This window comes from Clinocottus analis, unplaced genomic scaffold (assembly GCF_023055335.1).
Source record: "Clinocottus analis isolate CAN_PGR_092001 unplaced genomic scaffold, fCliAna1.0.p SCAF_9, whole genome shotgun sequence".
NCBI classification, from domain to species: domain Eukaryota; kingdom Metazoa; phylum Chordata; class Actinopteri; order Perciformes; family Cottidae; genus Clinocottus; species Clinocottus analis.
This window is the reverse complement of record NW_027176251.1, coordinates 13,770,672-13,794,696: the sequence shown is the minus strand read 5'-3', so window position 1 is coordinate 13,794,696 and position 24,025 is coordinate 13,770,672. Positions and strand designations below refer to the sequence as shown.

At 46.5% G+C, this 24,025-nt stretch overlaps 1 protein-coding gene across 2 annotated transcripts in view; it reads left to right on the top strand.

The window, feature by feature from the left end:
- Positions 1-24,025, top strand: part of sema6cb (semaphorin 6Cb) — a 138,949-nt gene that overhangs the window by 5,195 nt on the left and 109,729 nt on the right. For both annotated transcript variants that reach the window (XM_068569319.1, XM_068569318.1), the window contains exon 2: positions 10,020-10,108. The gene's annotated coding sequence lies outside the window, so the exon portion shown is untranslated. The remainder of the gene's footprint in view (positions 1-10,019; positions 10,109-24,025) is intronic.

Below are 24,025 nucleotides of genomic sequence, written 5' to 3'. Positions count from 1 at the left end.
CGTTGCTCCGAATGACTTTTTAATCACTTCATAATGAGTGCAGACCTCCTGTGTCATTGATCTGACGGCCGGGCTGAAAGCAGAGCTTCTTTTCCACGAAACAGGAGGGGGGGGGGACTCAAACTAAAACGCTCCAACATCGTGAATTTCCCCACCAACCTACTTTGGGTCCCATTGGTGTGCAACCTTTACCGAGTTGTATAATTCGGACTAATTCCCAGAGATGACGACTCAAACGTCGGCGGCCAATAAGCCCGGCGGCGAGATTTCAAAGCCGACCCGATTTAGTAGAGATTATCTTGCCTGCATGTGAGTGTCCTGAATGTTTATTTCATGCAATAATAAAAAAAAATCCAATGGGGGGAAAAAACATCCCATTGGCTCCTCGTGGAGGGAACCAGTGATCCCAGCTTCCGGGGTTCCCAAACCGGCACCAACACATTTATTCTTTAACAGTAAATGGAAGGCACTTGTTTCTGGGGGATAACGGCACGATATATTCTGTATATAAAATGTCTGTAGCTGGGAGGAAGCAAAATGCCTGGTTATTAATGAATATCAACAATTATATCACCGCCGCATGCCTATTCGGTAGACATCGCCCACCTCCACTGCAGCATCACCTTCCCCCCCCCCCCCATCCTTCTCCGTCTTCATTGCCAAGCGCTGGTTGCCGTGGGTTTTTCTGTGCTCCGTTTCTCGGAGATTGGCTCTCAATCAAGCGGCGTGGGCGGCACCATAACGTCCTTTTTTTTTTTTGTTACTTGCAATTTTTCTTTTTTTTTTTTTTTTTTTTACAATTTGTGAAGTTTTGTATGAGTTATTTCCTCCGCCTGCTCGGCCTCGGCTCCGCACCAACAGCCTCAGTTCCTCTCCGATTTCCTGCAACAAACGGGCTGCTGCTGCTGCAGGAAATGTGCCCATCCATCTTTGTGCCAGAGGTTATTTCCCTGGGAAGACGGACCAGACACCAGGGCCTCTATCGGACCCCCCTCCCTGCCCCACACACATCCTTTAATTTGGTGCACACTCTTTAAAGAGAACGCCCGGCACAGCAGACATTCTCGTTTTTCAGCGTGAGGCGCCGTAACAGATGCACGCAGAACTTGTCCTCGCGCGACACGTGCGGCCGCTACACGCCCTGCTTTAAGTGGTTTTGATTCAGACACGATCCAGGAGCAAAAAGAAAGAAGTTGGCATCGTTTAAAGATGGCCGCCGCCGCCGCCGCCTGACGAGCCGCTTGCAGCAGCAACGCGTCTGTTTTGGCGCGATTCATTTAAAAAAAAAAAGATTTTGTATTTTTAGTCTTGTTGGATAAAGTTCGCTGCCAGACTCGGTTTTTAAATTTGGGTTTGGTTTTGGAGTCGGCTGCTCGCTTTGTGCACTTTTGAGATAAGAAAAGTTTCCTCGTGCAGTTTTTGATGCAGGTGCTCTGGAGTGTGAAGGAACAGCAGTCCAGTCGCGATTATTTCCATTATAGATGGCGGAGGCTTCTTCCAAGGTGCTGGCTGGAGTCTCCTTTGAGTTGACCAGACGCTTTCATTTGCTTTGTACACAAGTTGGCACGAGACGATGTGAGTGTCGTGTTGTGAATATCCAGCCTTTTGCGTTTCATGAGCGTGACCCCATTATCCTAAAAAAGAAAATGGTGTAAAACTCTATAAATGGCACAAATGCCACGTTTATCTTTTTTTATTGTTATTGCATCCATTTTTTTTCAAATCACATGATTCCCCTGCATGAATGAAGGATTAATAACAAAAGAATCGCTTTATTATTTGAAAGAAATTGACCACAATTAACTGATTTGCACGTCGTCCCGGCTTTACGAAATAGATTGAGGCATTTAGCGTAATGTTTTTGACACGTTGATTCATCAATAATGAAGTTAATGATGTACAGTTTAGTGGAAATGTATAAATACATAAAAAACTATGTTGGACAATGTGTTAAGTGTTGATTTGATTAGTCATTTAAGGACTTTGCTGCTCGTGACTAAGCCTGTGTTTTGTATGTATGTGTGTGTGTGTGTGTGTGTGTGTGTGTGTGTGTGTGTGTATATATATATATATATATATATATATATATATATATATATATATATATATATATATATATATATATATATATATATATATATATATATATATATATACATATATAACTCATTTTTAGGTTTCTCGTCTGATAATCCGATGCAGCAATTGTCTGGCTTGTCACATCTCGGCTAAAGCCATTAGGCTGACTGCATATGAGAGGAGAGGGAGGGCTATAGAAGTTATTCTGAGTTATGATCATGTCTCATTGTTGCTTATTGGAGTTTTGTGAAAATTAGATTTTTTTTTTTTATGGTCTTGAAACGTGAAATGGAGCAGGAAATTAAAAACCTAATCTTCCTCTTCTTCCTCCTTCTCTTCCTCCTCCTCCTCTTCTCTGTAGGGCCCAAATCACACCACACTTGTTGCTCTGCACACACTCAGAAGGTGACAGATATTCACATATTTTTTTATTTAATCGAGTGCTCAGAGTAAATATGAATAAATATGAATAAATGTTTTCTCCCCGGCAAATTATCCCGCTTCTTTACACGTGACATGTGGACGCTCCCATCTCTCCCCCATGAGGGACCCGACTGCAGCTCTTTTCTAAAACTCCCTATAAATAGCCGCGCGGCGTGACCTCGTCCCTCAAACCGTTGACCACCTGTCTTTCAGGTGAAAGGTTCATTGATGGCTTTAATCAAATTTAAGATGGGATTCTCAACTCTCTCGTTCTCCCTCGTGGGCTCTTTATCCGATACCTCACCCATGCACCCGGAGCTCTGCACATAGGACTTTTCACCAAACAACACTCCAGCCCCCCTTCAACCTGCAATGTGTTAAATTTAGAACATGCAGCACTTTTTCTTTTTAAGATTTAAGTATGTGTTGTCCGTGTGTGTGTGTGTGTGTGTGTGTGTGTGTTTCTCACCATACACTCCGTCTCTCACGCTATTATTTGTATGTATTGCAGCGGCCCCATATGTGCGCTGAAGATTTGGCCCGGACGCAGTGTAAGAAAAGCAAATGTAATGTAGGATAAGTCTGCTCGCCTACACGCAGCGCGGTCATTTTCCTCCATTTCTCAGAACTCCGGGCTCGTTTCCATTGAAGGGGCTATTTTTAAACCGCTCTTTGGGGAGAGGGGTGAAGGGGTGAGAGGGTGAGGGGGTCTTCAGCTAGTGTCATATACGAATCTAGGCAGCGGTCCAGGGTAAATTGAACACACTTCGTGTGTGGGTGTGAGTGTGTGTGAGAGAGAGGGTTCATACTTGTCATAAATAATATGATGGATTCTTCATAAGTCTCGCCCTTGTCAAGTCTTCATAAATAACACTAATAATAAAAAGTGCACAGTTAAAAAAAAAACCCCTGCTGAACTGAAATTAATCATTATTTTCATTAGATAGTTTTGCTTAATTAGTCTGAAATTGTGTGGATGAGTCATTTGAACATTGAAAAAGTATTTTTTTTTTAAAAAATTTAAATGTTTCATTTACAAAAAAGTCTCAGAAAAGTACCGGAAATAATCCGAGCCTTTTTCAAACGGTGGTTGAATTATTGTGACTCGTTAAGAAAGCAGAGTTCTGTGCACGTGGGAGCCGTGATGGATCTGTGGAGCACGTGGCCGTGTGTTCGACAGAAAATCTGCTGTGGAGGAAAAAGGATCAAGCTCTTTGACCGAAAATTGGATCGGAGTCAAACTGATCCTCTGGACACTAAAGCTCAATCTGGATGATCGTGTGCGTGTGCTTGTGTGGACGTGGATGACTGCTCAGCTCTGGAAAACACATTCATTAATTTACTCCGAGGCTGGAAACTTATTTCCACCAAGAGAGAGAGACACGCAAACACAACACAACACAACACCTCCCACTCAGCCGCACGATCAATACATACGGCCACTAGGGGGGCGGTAACACGCGCCCTCAAACACATTGTTGTCATTACAAAGTGAGACCCAGACGGCGCGCGCAAGCGTTCCCAAGCGCCTATTTTGCCCTCGATAGGAGTAGTACCCTCCCCGATCCACCGCGGAGAGATTGAGTCATCCGCGGCCTTCACGCTGCTACGGTCTTTAGCTGCATGACAGGTTTTTTTTGTAAATTAAAAACAAAAACGGCAAGCATGCACTCAGTGGCCACTTTATTAGGTACACCTGTACGATCCACAGCCGCTCAATAGCGCTGTTATGGATTCTACCTTTTTTTAACGGGTTTAAAATGTCCATTTTGTGAAATGGATGATGTCAGATGTTGTGCTGATACCGACTGAAATGAAGGGTGTCCAATGGGGCCTCATCTATCTTTATAAACTATATTCTCTATTCATCGTCTTTTTAAAGTCTTTACCGATTTTTTTAAAAATGGTCTCGGTTGATTTGGACTGAAGAATCTGTGTCGTTGCATCGGTCGTGACCTCTGTTATTCCATGACAGAGGTCCCAGTCCCAGTGAGGGACTGGACTGCATTGTACTGAGCGGCAGCTCCAGTGGTGTTGTCCGTCTCCTTTACGTGCAGGATATAAGAAACGTCTTCATTAATATCGCGTTTCACTATGACCGAGAGAGAGACCTGTGTCTCCCGTGCCCGACATGTGCACGGGAGACACAGGTCGGTTACTGTGACGAGGTGGTCCATTCAGCGCGAAGATCTTTTTAATGAGTCTATATTCTTTTAATTAACCAGCCAGCAGAAGGTCTGTGTCCATTTGTCACCCCTGCTTCTGCTCAGCCAGAGCTGGGTGAATACACCCTCTTTTGTCTCCCAGAGGTCTCTGCTTCCCATTATATCTCCTCATTCACGGAAATGTATTTTTTCTTTTTTTTTCTTCTCCGTCACCTCTTTTAGATTAGCATGATAATACCCCACAGAGGGTAGGAGGGAGGGGGAGCTATTGCTGGGGCGGCTCATCGTATTCAACGTGTGCAAGGCCGCGGTTATTACCACTCTGAATGCACCATCAGTTAAACTAACAGCCTGGATTCCGACATTTATCTCCGCTATCGTATAGCGACTGTCAATTGCGTCGGGAGCACAATGGCGAATTATGGGTTATGTCTTGCTCCTCGGAGTCCGGATCCTTCCCCCTTGAGTAATTACGTGATGCTAATTCTGCCCCTGCATGCACTTCCCATGACAGGAACGGGGCTACCGCACTGTTCGCATGTCACGAGAGCTGGGCCGAGTGAAATAAAGGTGAATAAATGTGCTGTTTGCGCACAAGCGGCACCATCGAGCGCATCCTCCATTCGCCGCTGGGACATTGGGGGTGGAGCTAGTAGCCGCGTCTCCAGAGCCGGGGGTCGGATGCGGGTCAGGCCACCTTGAACTCCTCCGCTGGATTCATCGTGTCGAAGGTGGACACGGTCGGGTCGTCCTCCCTCCTCCCCTCCCCCGTTCAGCAGGAGGACTATGTTAGCCGCAGAGCGGACACCGGCAGCGCAGACAAATCCCTGTCACGCTATCTGAGGAGAACCCTGCCGGGGTCAGAGGTCATGTGTTAAAGGGGCGAGAGGGGGCAGGGCATCCCATCCCTGTGGCATGACCTGAATGCTGATTGATTTTCTCGAGTAGGTGTCACAGGAGGAGTGCGAGTGGGGAGGGGGGGGGGGGGGCAAGTCACTTACCCCCACCCCCCCCATGCGGCGATGCGGTGTGAGGGAATGCGGCGCTGAGGGAGCGGAGCGACGCAACAGGCTGGACTCCTCTGCTCCGACTGTGAACCTCAGCGGGCGTGTGTTTTCACTTTTCCTGAAACAAGACACTGGACCACATGGTTTCCTTTTTAACGGACAGCAGAGTGGAGAAAGAGGAGGGGGAGGTGGGGGGATGGGGGGGGGGCAGGAGTGTGGGTCTGTTTCTCCAGACGATCACTCCTTCGGCTCAAGACCTAAAGAGCTCCGGCTCCTCTGCTAGATTTATTTAGCGGTTTGTTTCAAATAAATTTAATAATAATAAAAAAAGAACAACCACGGTAGCCATCGGTATAAATCATCCAATTAGTTCAAAGTGGTTTCCTGGTCACCTCCAAAATACGGGGGTCTAGTTTGTGTAGTTGCGGCCTCCGGTTGCACAAACCGAGTTAACCGCTCAACCGCTTGAAAGGGCAAACGCACGAGCAGCCGCCACACGGGTCATGCGGCTTTCATTTGCAAGAGAAAACAAAGGCCAGAGGGTCGTCTCTGCATCCATCAGCGTTAGTAGACTTACTCCAAGAGAGCACTCTCATCTACCTCCTAAAAACAGTGGTTTTAGATGAGCTGTTCACCTAACGACCGGTCACGAGATGTGATTAAACATCTTCACATTTTAATACGACATGTAAAAACAATAAAACTGATAAAAGCAGTGCAGTTTTTTTGTTTTTTTTACTGCACAGAGTAATATTTATTGCTTTATATTTCTCACCCCATAAAACTGTATGCAGCACTGGACTTGAACTTAAACTTAATAGTCTTCATTCAGAGTAATTGTTTCGCTTTAAGCCACTAAATTATAAAATATTTTATTTCCGCGATAGTGCTCAGAGGTTTGACTTTTTTCTTCTTCTTTTTTTAAAATCAGAGCTGCTGACATATCATGATATTTGAGCAGCAATCTGGGGCGCACACAGGTCCAATTTTGATGACGACTGTAATTGTGAATAAAAAGTTAGTACTCTTCCAGTATCTGCGACGGCAGGATGCCATTTAAATGTCTCCCGTCTCTTCAAGTAAAATAAAAAAAAGGGCGCAAATAAGACAGAAACGGAGCGCTCGTCATCGCCCTCAAACCTGAATTATCGCTCTCGGGGTGCCGTGATATTTGAATCCGACTAGTTTCTGCTTGAAGGAGCACTAAACCTTCGAGGCACCATCGTGTCCTGTCGCTAAACCCCAGAATAAAGACATTTGCAAGTCTGATATTAAATGTAGCTCAGATCCAGACGGACTTGCATTGAATCTATAAAATAGCCCAAAATTGGATGTGCTTGGGTTGATGAAGCTGTTGATCTCAGCCTTCGAGCCTTAACAGCTTACTTTCCAGCACTTAATCTATTTAGGATTGTGCCCCCCACTCCCCGCAGCACTGCAATATATTTTATACCCAAGCCCAAAAAAAGAAAGTCTGGTTTCTTTGTCTTGTTTACAGATTCATAGAAATTGTGGATGTCAATTAAACTGATTGAGCAAAACCAAAAAAGAAATAAAACATGGCTAAAAGCTTTATTAAACCTTTATACATCTCAAGTAATCAGCAGAAAAGAAACCAAAAGCAGCAAGGTAAATGTTTATTTAAAGCTTGCTAAGAGAGGGAAAGGAAGACGAGAGCGAAGAAGAACAGAATCAATGAGGAGGTTGTGCTCAAAGTGGCTGACCGGTCCATCGTAATGGTCTTAAGCTCTGGATGATCTCCAGATCTCCCAACGCTGATCCTCAGACCAGATTGGGCCCCCTGGGGCTCTGCTACGAGATAATGAGCAACTAAACCCTCCTGCGGTGGACTCAGTTGATGAATCGTCAACTGCTGCCGGGGTCGTATTAACGAGGGTGGAGCAGTGTGCGTGGGAGTCCTGCCGTGTGAACCCCACCCAGCTGGTCCTTTCAGTATCTTCAAATAAACCAGTTATTGGTAACGAGAGTCGCTGGATTCTTCCGCGTATTCCCCCTCCCCCCCCACCCGAACACATGCTGGGCTTACGTCACCAGAGAGCTGCTGTCCCACTTGTCTCGTACCCTTTCAAACAATCGATGGAGGGAGTCGCTCCACAAGTGCGAGGTTTGAAGAATCCATGCGTCCGCGAACAAATTCTTCAGAGTGTTCGGTGGCCGAGAGCATCGAAGGAGCCCGAACAAGCGGCGTCCGGCCCAGCGGGTTCGGAAGGCCAGGCGCTGACTTTTGATTCCTCGGTCGTGATTTTGAAGCCGCTCAGTGTTCATGCCTTTATGTTTTCGGCGATTCAAATTGTAACTGAAACTTGGGTCGTTCGCCAAGATCTGCCGGACCTTTATGATCTCCTCCGTCAGCGCCACTCATCACACAACGTAGAGGTGTGAGTTTTGAAAATAATCTGGACTTTTCCAATGATTTAACCGCCCCATTTTGTTCCCTCCACCTGCTAATCAGCATGCTGCTGCTGCTGATGTTGTTGTTGTTAGGCATGATTCCAGCAGACGGCTAGCTGATCTGCGTCAATGAAAAACCTCATCCTTCTGCTATAAAGCACAGACGCACTCAGCTAAATTCATCCAGATGCATTCAGGGACAATTTGTCGTCTGGGAACTTTAAGTGCCTCGAAGATAGCCCTGAGACCTTTTGTTGAGCCGGCGCTGGAATTTGTGTCCCACGAGGCCTTATCTTCCCTCCACGATGTGGTCACAGCTGATCTGGTGGAGCGGTGCGACCAACGCTGAGCAACAGGCCACACGTCGACCACCGTTTCCCCCGCGGGGAGCGACAGAATGATGCCCACGTGCCCGACGGTGTCGCACTACACAGGATGGGATGCGCGACGCGGTGAACCGGGGCTCTCCATCCAGCGCTCGCTATCCTTTTGTCAAAACAAACGAGAACTCGAGAGCGCGGAGGAGGAAAAATAAGCTGGCTTTGACTCAACCTTAACCGAACCGTCATCAGCATGTGGCTGCCAGCTGGTGTGCGTTCCAATCCGGAGGATGCTGCCTCGGCAAGTCTTGCCGGGCTCTCCTACTTGAAATGCGCCGGGCTCGGGGTCAAAACGTCCATCATCGGGCATTTGTCAGAATAAGTCTTTGTGCCGGTCAGGATCCAACTAGGTCATTCATTTTATAGCATCTCCAGAAGGCTCCATATACATTGATATTAAGGCCGACTCTCTCCAGTGGGAGGTCTGGATAAGCAAGCTGCACAGGAAGTTGCTAACGCAAAAAGATTTTCCAGAACAATGGCCAGGTTAATGGATCTGTAAAATCACAGTACAAATGCAGTGTTATGATGTCTTCCACCGTTTTGAATTTGGCACGTAAACCCCTCTGCGATTACGCACAGGAATGAAGCTCTGATTGCTTTTTTTTTATGCTTAATGTCCAATTGAAAACTAATCAGCAGTGACTGTATGGCGCTGGAAATGAAATCCATTCGCTATATGTTCAGGAGACGAGCTTCAAAAGCAAGGAGAATTGCTTATCAAGCCCAGTGAGGTTGTCACTTTTTCATTTTCTTTTCTTTGTCCCTATTGTAAAACATTATAGGAAGCTTAGTTTAGGTTTATGCACTGGCAAGACGAAGACATTTTCCCTCGGAGCAGATTGACAGAGCAGATTGTGAGCCGTCATCGGATTTGAGCGCTCGGATTCGTCGAAATATTTTGTTCACTTACTGCGAAAAAGCCACATGTTGTCATGCGAACATCACCGAGCGAGTCTCTCCCCCCGGACTTCAAAGCAACATTGTGGTTCTCCTGATGAAAGAGAAGGATAAACGTCCGGTATTTGCAGTATCCGCCATTATTATTCATAGATTGGACCTTTTAGAGTTCTTTGAATAAATATGGAACGAGGTCACCGACAACAGCGAGGCCCATCAACGCAACACAAACTTGGGTCAAAGTTAAGCCCTGATAAAACGAGAGATGAAACAATAAGACCAATCTATAGGATAAGAACAAACAAAGAAATAAAATTGAAAACAATAACAAAATAAACACAGTAAAAAACATCGTCTGTAAAAATGGGTGATTTTTAAAGAGATGGCGGCGGGCCTTATCTCCTCAGACGGGTCGTCCCAACGCCGAGCGGCCCTGATGGCACAGCCAGAGAGGCCCCGCCCCCGTGGATCTGAGGCCCATAAGGGAGTCTGTGTTCTCTGTATTTCGGGGCACAGACCTTTACACATGCTTTGACCGCCACGGGTGAAATCCTAACAACCAGAAGCCGGGTGCTCCGGCGCTACGGCGTTGGTTTCTGCTCGCTGTCCTGCATGGAGACACGTGAGTAATGGATTTATTTTGTCCTTCGCAGATACGCCGACGGCTGCCGTCTTACCCGGCCTGCACCGACCTGCTGTGATTACCAGCTCGGCGGATCGCCTTGATGTTTGAAAAGCTCAGGTACAGTACCACTGCTGTTTGTTTCCCGTCTAGTTATGAAGTCCCCCGTCCGCTGAAGTGTCAAGTGCAGTGTTTCCATTGTCACATTACATCCAAGTCGGAGGGGGAGGTCTCCCTGCAGGACGAACCCGCGGAGACGGCTCAGTCAACGGACAGTTAATCAGCTTTTTAAATTGGATGTCTGCGACTCGTTTTAATCAAATGTCACCATTTAGCTCTTCACAAAGGGCTTTCTCCTCCACCTCAAGGTCGAACCCGGTCCTACACCGGCCGACGCGTCAGAACCACACACGCCCGGCGTGTTGCCTCGCAGTCGTGCTCACTGTTATTCACGGGATGTCGGATCCTCGAGTACCATTTTTTTAAAATGCCTAGCTCGCTGCTCGATGGGGTTCTACGTAAACAAACGCTCCATTTTCCTGCCAGTCGGGATCAGCTGTGCTTATTTCACATGAAAGCTTTCTGTGTTTGTGTTTCTGTCTGAGCTTTTTTCTTCTTCTTCTCTTCCTCCTCGACGGTTTGAAGTTGGCTCAGCTGATGACGGCTGACTAAACGCTGAGATCTGTGTTGCTGTCAGCTCACGTTGCCAGGTTACTATCGGATGAATCTCATCGGTCCACAGTCATGTTAAAGTTGCATCAACTCTGAATAACACCTGTTTTCATGAACTTCAACTTTTAAATCATAAAATCACCGGGATGGAAACTGAGAACCGGTTCCTGGTTGTCCGGCGGCCTCCGTGATGATTGATTCCTTGAACAGTGACGTGACGCTGCTTCAGTTTGTGAGTCATGGCTGAGAGGAGGAAGGAACACTATCAAACGCGTGTTGCTTATGAACCCTATAGGAGGAGCGCTAGCTAACGTTGGCGTTCAAGCTCTCGTCAGTAAAAATGACTATTGGGCGAAGGTTTCAGAGCAACATTATATAGATATTAAAGGGAAATTATGAGCTGTTGAGCTGGCTCTTATGAAACTACTAATGCCAACAAAAATAGAATCATTTGAAAAACAAAGTGTGTCTGAAGACTTGGCTGTACGCACTGTTGCTGCAAAAAAAAAAAAAGACCTGTTAAGTCTTTTTAAGCGGAAATGAGGAATATCAAAAACCAAAAACGTATTTTTAAGAGTGTGGCTCAGTTGCACAGAGCCACAACGACTGCGTGGAAGTGAGCGCTGCAGATTGAATACCACACAGATTATCATTATAAAGACAATTTATACGGGTGGGGGCTGTTATTGGAAGATTCTGCTGTGGCCTTTATAAACACAGGAGTACTTATCAGTGTAGTCACAAGACGTATAGATCTATACATCCTGCGAGGACGGCTTTGTCAGCGTCCGCAGCATAAGTCCTTTATTCATCAGCAGGGGAAGAGGACGTGCATGCTACTCGGACAGCTGCTGCACATAACCACGAGTCTCACAATGCCGTCCTTGATAGTTTTACTCAATAATAAAACTTATTGACCAATTGACCGACATAAGAATATAAAATACTCATGAGAATACCAAATTCCCATTACAGCACTCTTCTTTTTACACCGTACAATTAATCAGCTAACTATGAAGGAAAATCAGTAAAGAATCAGACCGATAATGGAATTGGTATTGAGAAAATCCAATCACCTCTTATCCCTGTTAAGTCAGGATTTATTAAAAGGTAATTGAGAGAAGCTAAGGATTTGAAAAAGGCCTTTTCTGGGGCTTTAAGCACGACTTTCACCAGTTATTACATTTTCTGGTGAACGAGTCTCAGAGGAAAACTGGTCTCAGACGACTTCTGGTTCTGGTATCTCTGATCGCCGGTCGTAGCTTTGCTTTATTATATTTTGTAGCTGTAGTGTGCGTGTCTGTTTGTCTACATTGTGTGTCCGTCTGGTAAAAGGCACACCGCCCCCGTAGCTCTCTGTGAGGTTTTGTCAGTTTCTTTTCTGGACTGGAATCCGTGGTCTGAGGATAATAATGGCGCCATATGCTGCACAGTTTGCACGGTTCCAGACTAACCAACACAACTAACACATCCCTGTCCGGTGCGGCGACGTTCTCGGGTCAACCGAAGAGGGAAACGACCGCAAAAAAGAAGCGTCGGGAACCTGTAGAGTCGCTCAGAAGCTGTTGGTATCTGGCCGGGCTTTTCCCCAGTGAGTCTGGATGTGGACAGCAGAGGACGGGGGCCAAGGAGCGCCGATGACAGGACGCCTCGTGGGACGGCCGCAAACAGATGGCGAGCCAGATGCACGCCCGCTTTGACCTTGAAAGCATCCGGAGTTAAGACCAGCAGAAATGTCTGGAAAGACGAGTGGCGACAGACGATGCGTCCTTCACAACCTGCTCTGTTCCGTTGTTGGACTCGCTGCCGCTGCCGCGTCGCATTTGTGCGAGTGCATCGCGCATGCTGCTCGTTTTTGTGTGTGCGTGTGTGTGTGTGTTCAGACAAATAAACCTTTTCTGGCATGTTCTAATTTGGTTTGTTTTGGAGCTCAAGTGAACCGAGGCTCGCAAACAAGAGACTCGTGGACACGTCGAGCTTTTTGTTAATTGGAAAAAGTTCCGGTCGGTGTTGCAGAAGTCAAATGATTCCGGTCGTTGCACCTTTTGTTAAGCCGAAGCGCGTTTGTTTTTATGATCAATTAATGAGACGATCATTTTCACGACTCGTCAATGAGTTGGTGTTTAACGCGTCAGAGCATAGTGCATAATGGCTACGAGGAGCGACAAAAACCTCACAGGAGACCTGCAAACAGCTGCTGTTTATGACGTTTACTCAGAGAAAATGACCAAAATTACTTCTGATCATTTTTCTGTCAATCACCACCTTGTTTTCAGCTTAATGTCAGTGAATATGAATGCTGCGAACATGCAGGCGTTGATCTGATGATCCCGGGAGAAGAGTTGTCAGACCGGATCTTCTTTTCTTCTTCTGTCAGTCCTTCAGGCGTGCCTCCACAGGTCGGCACCTCGCTCTTCCCCTCCACCAGCCGTGGCTTTACCCACGGAAAATAGAGCGCTGTAACTCGCCTTGAGCAAGGACGTGTTGAGGGACGCTAACGGACGCTCTTTGAGGTGGATGACTCGCGTGACTCCGTGGTTATTTTCAAGCCAAAACGACGGTCTTATTCCAAAAAACGTTATAGTTTTGCCGCCTCAACCCGACTGAGTTTCGGGCAGCGGACCACGAAGAGGACTCGTACGGGACTCTGGGAGCGCTTTGGAGCGCAGCAAAGGCCAGGCCATGATCTGAGCTGGGAGCTGGATGGTGGGAGTGAGGGCGGAGGGGGGGGGGGGGGGGGGGGGTCTGTGAGAAATAAGAGGAGATGGAGGACGGTAGAGGTGTCAGCCGTATAATTGGGGTGAGAAGATCTCCGGGGTGGATATAGAGGGAAGCTTTATTAAGACCGCTCACGGTCTGATTTGCTCTGGCGGCCGCCGGGCTCTCCCCCGCACACCCACGCCTGCGGGCCAATCTTCCATTTTCCACAAGAGACTCTGTAACAACAAAAGGGATGAAGGGCACGGTCCTCAAGCTCCTCTCAGTCACCGATAAGAAAGAAGACCCCATTACTTGAAATGTGCTGATGGGGAGGCAGCCTCCCCCCGACCCCCGCCCTCCCTCTCTCTCTCTGTCTTTAAATCTCCGCCTCTCGTTTCTGGTGAGAAAAGTTGCTGCTCGCCGATTAGTGCGGCCGTATTTGTTTCCTCCCCCAGAGTTGCTGTTAATATTGTGACTCGGCTGCACGTCAATGAGCCTCTCCAGTAATTAGTTCAACAGTCTGCCGTCTGCGGTGTCACGCGATAACCTCGCAGAACCCACTGTGTCTTTCTGTGAGAGAACGTGCTAACGAGGGCCTCTCGTCGGCAGCACAGGGAGAGCCGGTGAATGCGTGGTGGCCTGACCGCGTCTTCCTCAGCCTGAAGTGCGGCGCACACATCGGAGGGGAGAGGAACATCCCGTATCTCGTTTCGCCTCACGAGGTGAAAACGAGCTTTCCTGGGTGTGGTCGTATCACGTCTGATGTCCAGATTAGAAGCTTAACTGCGTCATCTTCCGCAACGCGGTGACCATCAAAGTGTCCCCTTTGATTGGGGATGCAGATACCTGGGCTTTGTTCATCTGGCAGATACAAAGTGCTGATCCCAAACCAGTGGCTGAATAAAGCTTTAGCCTCACTGTAGGTTACTCCTCCATAAAGCATACAGACATTTTCAAATATAACTGGAATTATGATTAAAGTGGAGACTTTAGAGTTTAATGCAGCATCACATTGGTCTGAACGTACAGCGTGTATATCAACTCAGAATTGAATCAATCGGTCCCGTTGTCACAGATACCCGATCGGCCCGGTGTCGGTGCATCCCTCCTTGCGATCGATAAAGCGCCCACGTTACTTATTTAACCTTTCGGGGATGCCTTCATGACTCCGGCGTCCTGTGCCATCCCACGAAAGCAGACTTTGTGAGTGACTTGTGTTGAACCAAGAGGCGGTTACGGGGTAATTAGTGCCCCCCACCGTCCTGCTGCGGGGGGGGCTCGACTAATCCTCTGCTCTGGTCATGGTGGGGGAGATTGCTGGCTTCTTCTCCCCCGGAGCCCTTCACTGGCTGGACATCAAAGTTGCAGGATACAGAGGGAAAGCAGATCAAGTGCGGGGCAAAAAGCGTCCATCGTGACGTTTGCAGGTCTTTTGGCTCGAGCTGGGAATTTGCTTCGTTAGAAAAAAACACAAGGCAATTTATATTTAAAAAAGTCTATAAATAGCATGAAACACAAAGAAGAGGCTTCACATAGACTCCAGGATGAGAGCTAAAAGCGTGACCGGGTCAATTACTCCGAAAAACATGGAGTCGGAGAAGATCAGGAGGTCCTGAACTCCTCTTTCCCGCGTCGCCTCGCTTATCTGGTCTGAGGGCTCGTCGATGGGAACAACGTTGCCGGGTGGAGATACTTTGTGTGCGTTACGGTCACGGGCATGTTCCGACTCTGGAGAGTGCAACACAACACAATTAGTGTGCGAGGGTTTATTTGAGTTTTTTTTGGTGATTTTCTGTTTTATCCGACGCTCATCTTGATTAAATGCGCTAAAATGCTGCGGCGGTGGCGGCTCACAGAGGCAATTATGGTGCTTTGAAAATCCAGAGCGCCCGATTGTAGCAAATTGCACACAAAAAAAACAACAAAATAAAATAAACACACTCTTCCGAGTCTCTTATGAACGGGAATCGATCCGGCAGGTTTAACAAACTCTCCGGCTCTCTCGCCTGACAATCCATATGCTTTTATGGTTTTTGAACGTCCGGTTCCTTCGTCTTGAAGTCGATGGGTTTCCGCTTTCAACCGTTCAGGTGCATCGGCCCTCTTTTAGCTCAGTGCTGGTGACGAGAAGTCACGTGACCGCGCTGTAGTTCCTTTCATAGACGTTAACCGAACGTCGGCTTTCTATCCACGCTTTGAAAAAGCCTGAAAGTGGTGTTGGTTTGTGTTGATTATCTCTCCGAACACAACAAGCCAGCGTTTTCTTGCCACTGGGCTCATTTTTCTGTCATGATCCAGAAAGTAAATAAATCCCATTGGCTTTTTATGTGGAAGTGAACCAGGTTGGCCAACAATAAGCAGCTCCAGTACGTAGAGCGTGAATACCAAACAGTAAGAAGAATCAGAGAATAGTTCACTTCATTTATATCAACTTAAAAAAGGGGATGGCCGACCTGTAATTTGTTTTCTTTTCTCTTTTTTTTTTCATTTTGTAAAAGGTTCTTGAGCCCTTCTCGCCCAGTGTGGCACTCTTTTAAACAATACATATATATTTAAGTACCTCTGAGTGTCTTAATTGCCTCCAAAAGGTTTGCTCGTCTCAGGCCGCGATTACAATGAAACGTGATTGCACATTTTCCTGGCGCACTTATTCAACAGACACATCTGCATGAGCAACGAGGTAATTGCTTTAAGTGGACTCCTGGGGGGCTTGGGGGATTACACATTAGTCCCCTTCCCCACGCTCAAAGTGTGCGGTCGATGTATACGGACACACACACACTTCCCTGTGTGCGCGTGAGATGTCAGTAAGCCGTTTCGGGCCTCGCCCCGCTGTGACCCGTCGTAAAGGTTAGTTAGCTCCAGCACAACGAGGAGGATTATGTCATTAAGCGTGGCCTCCTGGTGGCAGCTGGCTGGACTTTTATCCATTCAACTTCCGCCGCTCACTTCAAGTGGCTTGTGGATGATATCGGGGCGCTCGGTGGGAGAGGCTTTACTTTGTCGGAACCGCTTACACAACAGCACACCTGCCTGTAATCACAATCTTAAATAAACGCCTTTCATGTGCTCCATTTTTTTTTAACTTTTTTTTTTTTTATTGCAATCAGGGCTACAACCACTGCTTTTATTCATCTCTTATTTGTTTTTTCAATTGATGACTGCTCATCATCAACGTGAGGTCTTTGGATGGATGGATGGATGGATGGATGGATGGATGGATGGATGGATGGATGGATGGATGGATGGATGGATGGATGGATGGATGGATGGATGGATGGATGGATGGATGGATGGATGGATGGATGGATGGATGGATGGATGGATGGATGGATGGATGGATGGATGGATGCTTTGTTCATCCCCAGTTGGAAATGTGTTTGTGGCAGCAGTGAGCAAAGTTACAGAGGAGACATACACATATTAAGTATGGAAAATACTCAATTCATGCAATACAACAAAAAAGCAAAGCAGAACATATTAGATGTAAGAAATTAAATAATAAACGATGGATGAAGAGCGCAAACGTATAAAATGTGATGGAGACGAGCAAACTGAACCGATGAGTCAACCCCAGAAAGACTCCAGAGTGATGTTGATAACCGGTTGATTGTGTAACTCGTGTTCTCTTCAAAAAGCGGCCGGTTTACTCGTTAGAGATAAGGTGGAGAGGAAGTGGCAGTGAAAAAAAATGGTGTGGAACGTTAATTTACACACAAATTGGATTGGTGTGAAAAGAAAAGAAAAAACGCTGCATTTAAATGGATCGCAGCGTTTGTAAACAACTCAAAAACCATTCAGTCGACAAAATGACATTGAGTTCACCGTCGTATGTGACGAATGAAAAGCTTCGCTTCCTCACATCCGCTGGTTGGAAGAGACATACATTTTTGGAAAAATCCTTGTTTTATGCACATATTAATATGCATTTTCTTTGTATTCCCTCCCGTCGACGAACGAGCAGAACACATGCTAACCTTTCACATTACATTCAGTTTTCCGAGTCGGCCACAATCGTCCCAACAATGCGAACATTTACTCCCCCGTGTGGCTCAAAGACGAACTGCAGATATATACACACGTTAAACATGTTAAATAAAACAAATATGTAAGAAATTCTGCTCATTTATTTGGCGGCCCTAATCAAAGCTCCTCCTGCCCTTTTCACTATTTTCTGACATTTTACCGACAAAATAATGAATGGAGAATCAAACTGTCCGTTTAATTCATAATGACAATTATTGTTAGCCCTGAAACAGATTATCAAGTACTTCCTGTCCAGGCTTTTAGTCAACTCCCCTCCCCCCCTTACCCCGGCCAAAGGGCAGTGAAGACGATATTTAAGACTGACTTATTGACCATGAAAGCCGGCTGCTTTATCGGTGCAGTTGATGCGGTCTGTGGTTATTGACCAGAAGCTGCTGGAGTAATGGAGGCACTCGTCGGATTAGTCCGTTTGACGGCGGAGCGACAGAGCGGCGGAGCCGGGTGGATCCGGGTAGATCATGGTGGTTTCCTCCTTTTTCTGGTCTCACCCCTCGTATCTCGCCGTCAGAAGCGGTCACGTGGGTTTTGGTTGCACCACCGTCGTCACTTCTGCCACTTGAAAACCAATTAGGTGGAGGATTTTGATTAGGAGATGTAATGTCTCGGCTTCCAGTGAGATTAAAACAAAATTAAAAATAAAATTCTTTATTACCAATATGGTGTTACGAGCGCTACGCAGCGTGAGGCGGTTCATCCGAGAGGCTCGCTTATTTCACGTAACTGATGTTTACAAATTCCCCCGGAGAGGCATTAAGGAATATTGCTGTATTAATTGCCAAGGTTTGACATCTAAAACGGGTAATAGCAGGCTATTTGCTGGAATGTAAATGTGCTTAGCTCTGTTTTAATGGAGTTTGTTTATTGAGGCGCCGGCCGCCGACAAAATGAGATGGCCCTGTGCTTTTAGGGATTCCACGTGTCTGTTTCTGACTGTTGCAGGCGTTTCAGGGTTTTTTTTCAAAGGCGCATCGACACATTAAGCACAGTGATAAACGGAGCATCCGGTTTATTCAATATTCAGAGCACTAACAGAGCAGAAAACAACTATTATCTATGTGAAGATAAAGTGGAGGGATGTCGGCCTGGGCAGAGAAAGACGTGACGCTCCCTCTGTGTACGTTGTTATCCGAGCTTCTCCTTGCTTTGTTAGCGGGCCGGCGAGGAAGTGAACTTAGTCATCGTGTTGTCACCCGTTGGTTTGTGGATTGCCATTTTGAAGTCTTCAGTTCAGCCTTATGGCAATTTGACCATCACATTCTTGACTTTGTAACGAGTGAACAGAAGTTATCATATCTGGACTGAGAGACCTGTCAATCACCTTGGAGCCCCGCCCTAAAGCACACCCTGCTTCATGGTCTGTTTGACTCTAAATGACCATAATTTACTAAATGAACGTCATGCTGTGTTGAAGAAGACTTGACACATAAACTCTTGTTTACAATGTTTACTGAGGGAATACATCAAGAAAGAAGTGGAGTCATTGTATCATAGTCTTGTATACAACCAGAGGAGTCGCCCCCTGCTGGTCAGTAGAAAGAATTTAAGTTTTAAGATACTTTCCCACTGGCGTTACCCGACAGAACCGGAGGTTGCCGCCTGGCTAGGTCACGTAGCGCCCCCCCCCCCCCCCTCAGAAAACCCTCTTAGCTCCTCAGCCGTCACCATGTTGAGAGCCGTGTGGAGACAACTGAGCGCTATTTTCACATATATCACCTTGTGAAGTGGATATTCCACATTTTACCAAAAGAAATCTGCGTGAAACAACAATGATTATGGTAATTTCTGATTTGAGCTATAATTTTTAGATTTATTGTTTAAAAAATACTGAACCAAAAAAAAAGCCTTTGACGTTCCAGAAACCCAAGATACTCAGAGGAAAGCACCAAATCCAATGATTACTTATTCAATTATTAAAACATTTTACATCTTCTATAAAGCAACCAATCGGTCTCAACGTCTCTAGCGGCACGTATGCCTGGCGTGTCTTCTCCTTTTTTTTAAATTTATTTTTTACCTCAGATTGTAAAACATGTCATCAACTGGCATTTATGGGATTCAAATATATGGAAATACATTCTGAGCCTCGTGGGGCTTTTTTTTTCTCCCAGTAAGAATATGTGTATTTATACCCATATGCACCTATAAATAACTGCCTAGTTTTTTCCAGTTCTGCTCTTTCAATGAATGCAATTATCTCGATGCCCCCTCCCTCTCTCTCCCCCCTCCACAGCAGCCTGACTTCAATTAAGCAACCCCTTTATCACGGCCCTCCCTCGGCCCGTAACTCTGCAGCCGACCCGTGATGGATGACTTGTCTATGGTGGCTGACACAGGTGGACACGTTCACTAAATCTCTCCCCCCGACTAACGCCCAGGCTTTTCAATAATATCGACCATGTCATACCTCGACATGTGTGTGGGTGTTTGAATCTTGTTCATCTTCAGTTGTGCCTTCGCGCCGGCCTTCGCCTCTTCACTCAATATTCAATTTCTGCCCAACTGTGGGACGAACCTTGTGGTTCTCTCTCACACGCGCACACACACACACACACACACACACACACACACACACACACACACACACACACACACACACACCCTCTGGCACGCCCTCTGTGTGGAGAGGAGGGTTAAACGCTCTCCTCGTAAGCAGAGGTCTGGGGGCATGAGAGTGGGTGGACGAGGCAGTCGAGAGGGTACAGAAGGTGATTACTCAGGGCCGGCTTCAGAAAGCGGGGCGAGATTTTATTTCTTTCTCATTTTGTGGTACAGCGGAGCCCCTTTTACACACACAGACACACTCACACACAGTCCTCCCGTCCTGTTGGCGGTCGCTTTCAATCTCTCCCCTCACCGCCCCCGTTATTTGTCCCGTCCTCCATCGTGGCCTCGCTCAACCGTCTTATCTCCTCACCCTCGATCTTCTCCGGCCGAGCGCTGATTTGAGAACACCGAGAGCCCAGTGATCCGATCTCGTCCCTATTCGTGGCCCTCAGAGCACTTCTTCCTCCCACAACACTGGCTTTTTTTTTTTTTACCTCTACGCTTCACACATTTTGTTTTGCTTTTAAGTCCCCAATTCATCTGACTGATAAAAAAACAAAAAAGAAAAAGAAAAGTTGACATGGCATCACAAGCAAAAAGGCTTGGTAAGCACTTGAGAGCCAGTGACGGTGACTACCCCCCCCCGCCCTCACTCCCCCTCCCACCCTCTCCCTGGTTGTAATTACTGCTGAAACAAGCAGCTCTGGGAAGTTTCGGTGCCGGTGGACCCGTCATTACTGACAATCTCTCAGCCCTTTATCTGCCGTAGCGAAGGCGCTCTCGCACCGCGGGGCTGTGATGAGCGGCGTACTGAGCAGTGGGAGGACGAGGAGGAGGAGGAGGAGGAGGAGGAAGAAGAAGAACAAAAAAGGTTGGGGAAGAGGGGGTGATGTTCACAGAAGGGGAGCGGTGTGCGTTAGGCTTTCAATAAGGGAGAAGTGGCTGAATGTTATGAATAATATAGTTTTATTCAGGTCGAGCCGCCGCTAACACTCCCGTTAAAACATGTATTTCGTGCCGCGCCCGCCGGGCCGCCGGTTACAAACCAGTTCTCAGAGCAGCGGCCCGTCGAGCGTGGGACACTCTTTTGTTCGCGTGGTCACCTGGATGTTTGAGTTTCCGCTGGCGCATACGTGCACGCGTTTAGAGCCGCGGACGTCCATCGTGCACACAGTTCACTTCCCAGTTCGTGTGCAGCGTCGAGTATCCAGTGGTTCAACTTCTGAACTGACTTTTGTCTGGATTTTACAATGAGGGGGAAGGTTTGATTAGATAATTGGATGTGTGTGTGTGTGTGTGTGTGTGTGTGTGTGTGTGTGTGTTAATAACCCTCGTCAGGCACAAAATATGATTTCAAGCATGAGTATTTTTATGTCTTAAAACATGTCTGGAGGGCCTTTTCACATCGCTTGTACCTCTTTATTTCCTCTTGAAAAGGAAGGGTGACTCATGTTGCTTTAAAAAATAAAAAAATAAAAAAAAACCTGTTCAACTGCCAATCCTGAACATTTCAGCCCTGGTTGATTTGGCAAAATCTTATTTACTGGCGGTAACGGTGAATTGCAGTTTAATACTATAGTTCCCAGAATACTGCTGGAAGAGACATACACACTAGTGTTGTTTAAAAAAAAAGAGATAAAAATAAAGAAAGAAGCCAAGCAATAATTGGCCTTTTTCCATCAGTCTGATGGCAACCGTGATCTGATTTTATGCTGCACGCGGCGCCAGTCTGAGCGCAGCCCAAATGAAAGTAGTCGGTTAGCTCGCTCGGCGGCCTGTCGCCCGCAGCTCCTCGTCTGCAGCTCTTCATCAAACGACTCTTTCATTACTCCTTGCAATGTTTCGAAGGTGATCTGCTGTCTCAAAAAACGGTAAATGTCAAGCTCACCGGGGCGTTTTTTATTTCTTCTTTTCGCTCCGGTCACATTTAACTTTACATTGGGGCCTTAAAGGGTTTTTATGTGAAATATATATGAAAAAAAGTCCTGCAGCTCTATGGAAACAATAAAACCACAGCCAGAAGAATTAAAAACATGTTGTTTATGCAGAATAAAACTGTTTGAATGCCATGAATCATAACGAGGAATCTGTACATCCAACATGCTTCCATGCTTCTAGAATAGAGGCGTGATATTCAATAATCTATGAACATTTTTCCATCTTCTTCTTCCACCTCGCCTCTCTGCGATGTGTCAAAGTTTCACAGAATTGTCGTCACATGATTGTTGATCTAAATCGAGTCAATCATGGCTTTCAAGTTGCACCGAGGACCTCAGAATTGAATGTTTTTACAGTATCTGATTAATTGAAGCAGTTTATTTGGGGCACAAGGTTAAATGAGGCATTTAGAGATAATTTTTGCTAAATATATCACCATTTTGAGTCTTGTTTTTGGCTGCTTGTAGTCACTTAAGTGTTCAAGGACCAATGTGGAGATGACATTCTGACAGTAATGGTGTTTTTTCCAGCTTCTGGCTGTGGTAAATGGTGTAGTTTTGGTTAATGCTTTAAGAAAACATGCCTTTTAACCCCGCCGGGGAGTTTGGGCATTCAGAGGATGAAATGCTTTCACTGTGAAGCTGCAGCAGGAGGGAATGTTTGGTTTGCCTTGACCGCAACTTAGCACAGCATTGCTTTCCAGAAATGTCGCCATAGATGCATAGTTTTTAAATACTGCAGATGTATAACTATTGCAATAAGTGGGCCAGAAGCCTCCATCACACTGTGTTACCTCATTTGGCCCCAGATATTGGCCTCATCAGACACCAAATGACAATCTTCCGGATGGCCACTTCAAGTCTGATAGCATTAATGCGCAGGCCCGTTTGTGGTCAAAATACCGTTTCTGTCTCTCTCAAATAGTCCTTCAAAAGGAGTCAGTAAACCGTAGCGAGGAGGCCATCAATCCGTAGTGGTAACCCGAAGGCCGATCACTCGCTGTTCTGCGGCTCGCGCTCCACCGCCTGTGCCCAGTGTTTGTGCTTCAGCGTTCCATGAAATGGCTTGGCTACGGGCTTGGTGGGTGTGTGACTGCATGAGTGTGTATGTGTGTGGCTGCTTTCCACTTCCAAGTGGGCGTGGAAAGTGCGCTAAATAAGGAGGAAACGGCTGCCAGTGAGCGACTTAGTCCCAGCAGGTGAAAACGGGTGTCATAAGCTAACTGCCCCAAAGTGGAAACAAACTGGTTCTTGAGAAAGCGGCACAAGGGTGCAATGTTTTTTGTTGTTGTCGTTTATTCCCTCAGCTTGGTCGGGGGATCTTTTGTTTCACATAAGTGCATTTTTGTTGTTGTCATTTTGCGTTTATAAAAGTGCAAAAAAGACCTTACCGTCAGGCAGCGGCTCAGCGCCATTGTCTCAGATGGATTTGGAAATGGCACTTCATTCATGCCCTTCAAGATTTGTTAGTGGGTCGGTATTATTATGAGGATATCTGTGTGTGTGTGTGTGTGTGTGTGTGTGTGTGTGTGTGTGTACATATATACACTGCACCGTGTGCTCCTCCTCAGACTTACATATTGTTTGCTGAATTTTCCGTTGGCCCCGCTTCCAGTTCTAACAACCCCCGACCGGCACGCCATCCTACCCCATAATCTCATGAATCAGTCATAACTTTATTCCTACCCAAAGGCCATGTGCATAATGCGAAAAAAAAAAAAAAAAAAAAAAAAAATGGACACAGCGGCAATAAAGGAATATTTTAGAGTCCCAATTTTACTGTCTCTTTGTTGCGGGGTATGTGAGAGTGGGAGGGAGGAGATTCTTCTCTTCAAAGTTGTTAGTCTCTGCACAAGCTCAGATATGTTCTCCAACTGCGTGATGCCGACTCAGACCGGGCCGACGGAGTCTCAAGGGGCAAAACCTGAACAGAAGAGTAGCCGTGGACAAATGAAGCTCATCCATGCGCCGAGTTCAACAAGTCAGCCGCGCTCCCCTTCCGCCTTTTCTTTCTGCTCGCTGGTCCCCCACACCCCCCCCTGCTACCGCACTCATCTTCTCCCTTTTCAAATGCTAATGGCACTGAACCATGCTGGAGCTCTCCTGCTAGAAGTGAAATCTCTCTCTTCTGAGAGGA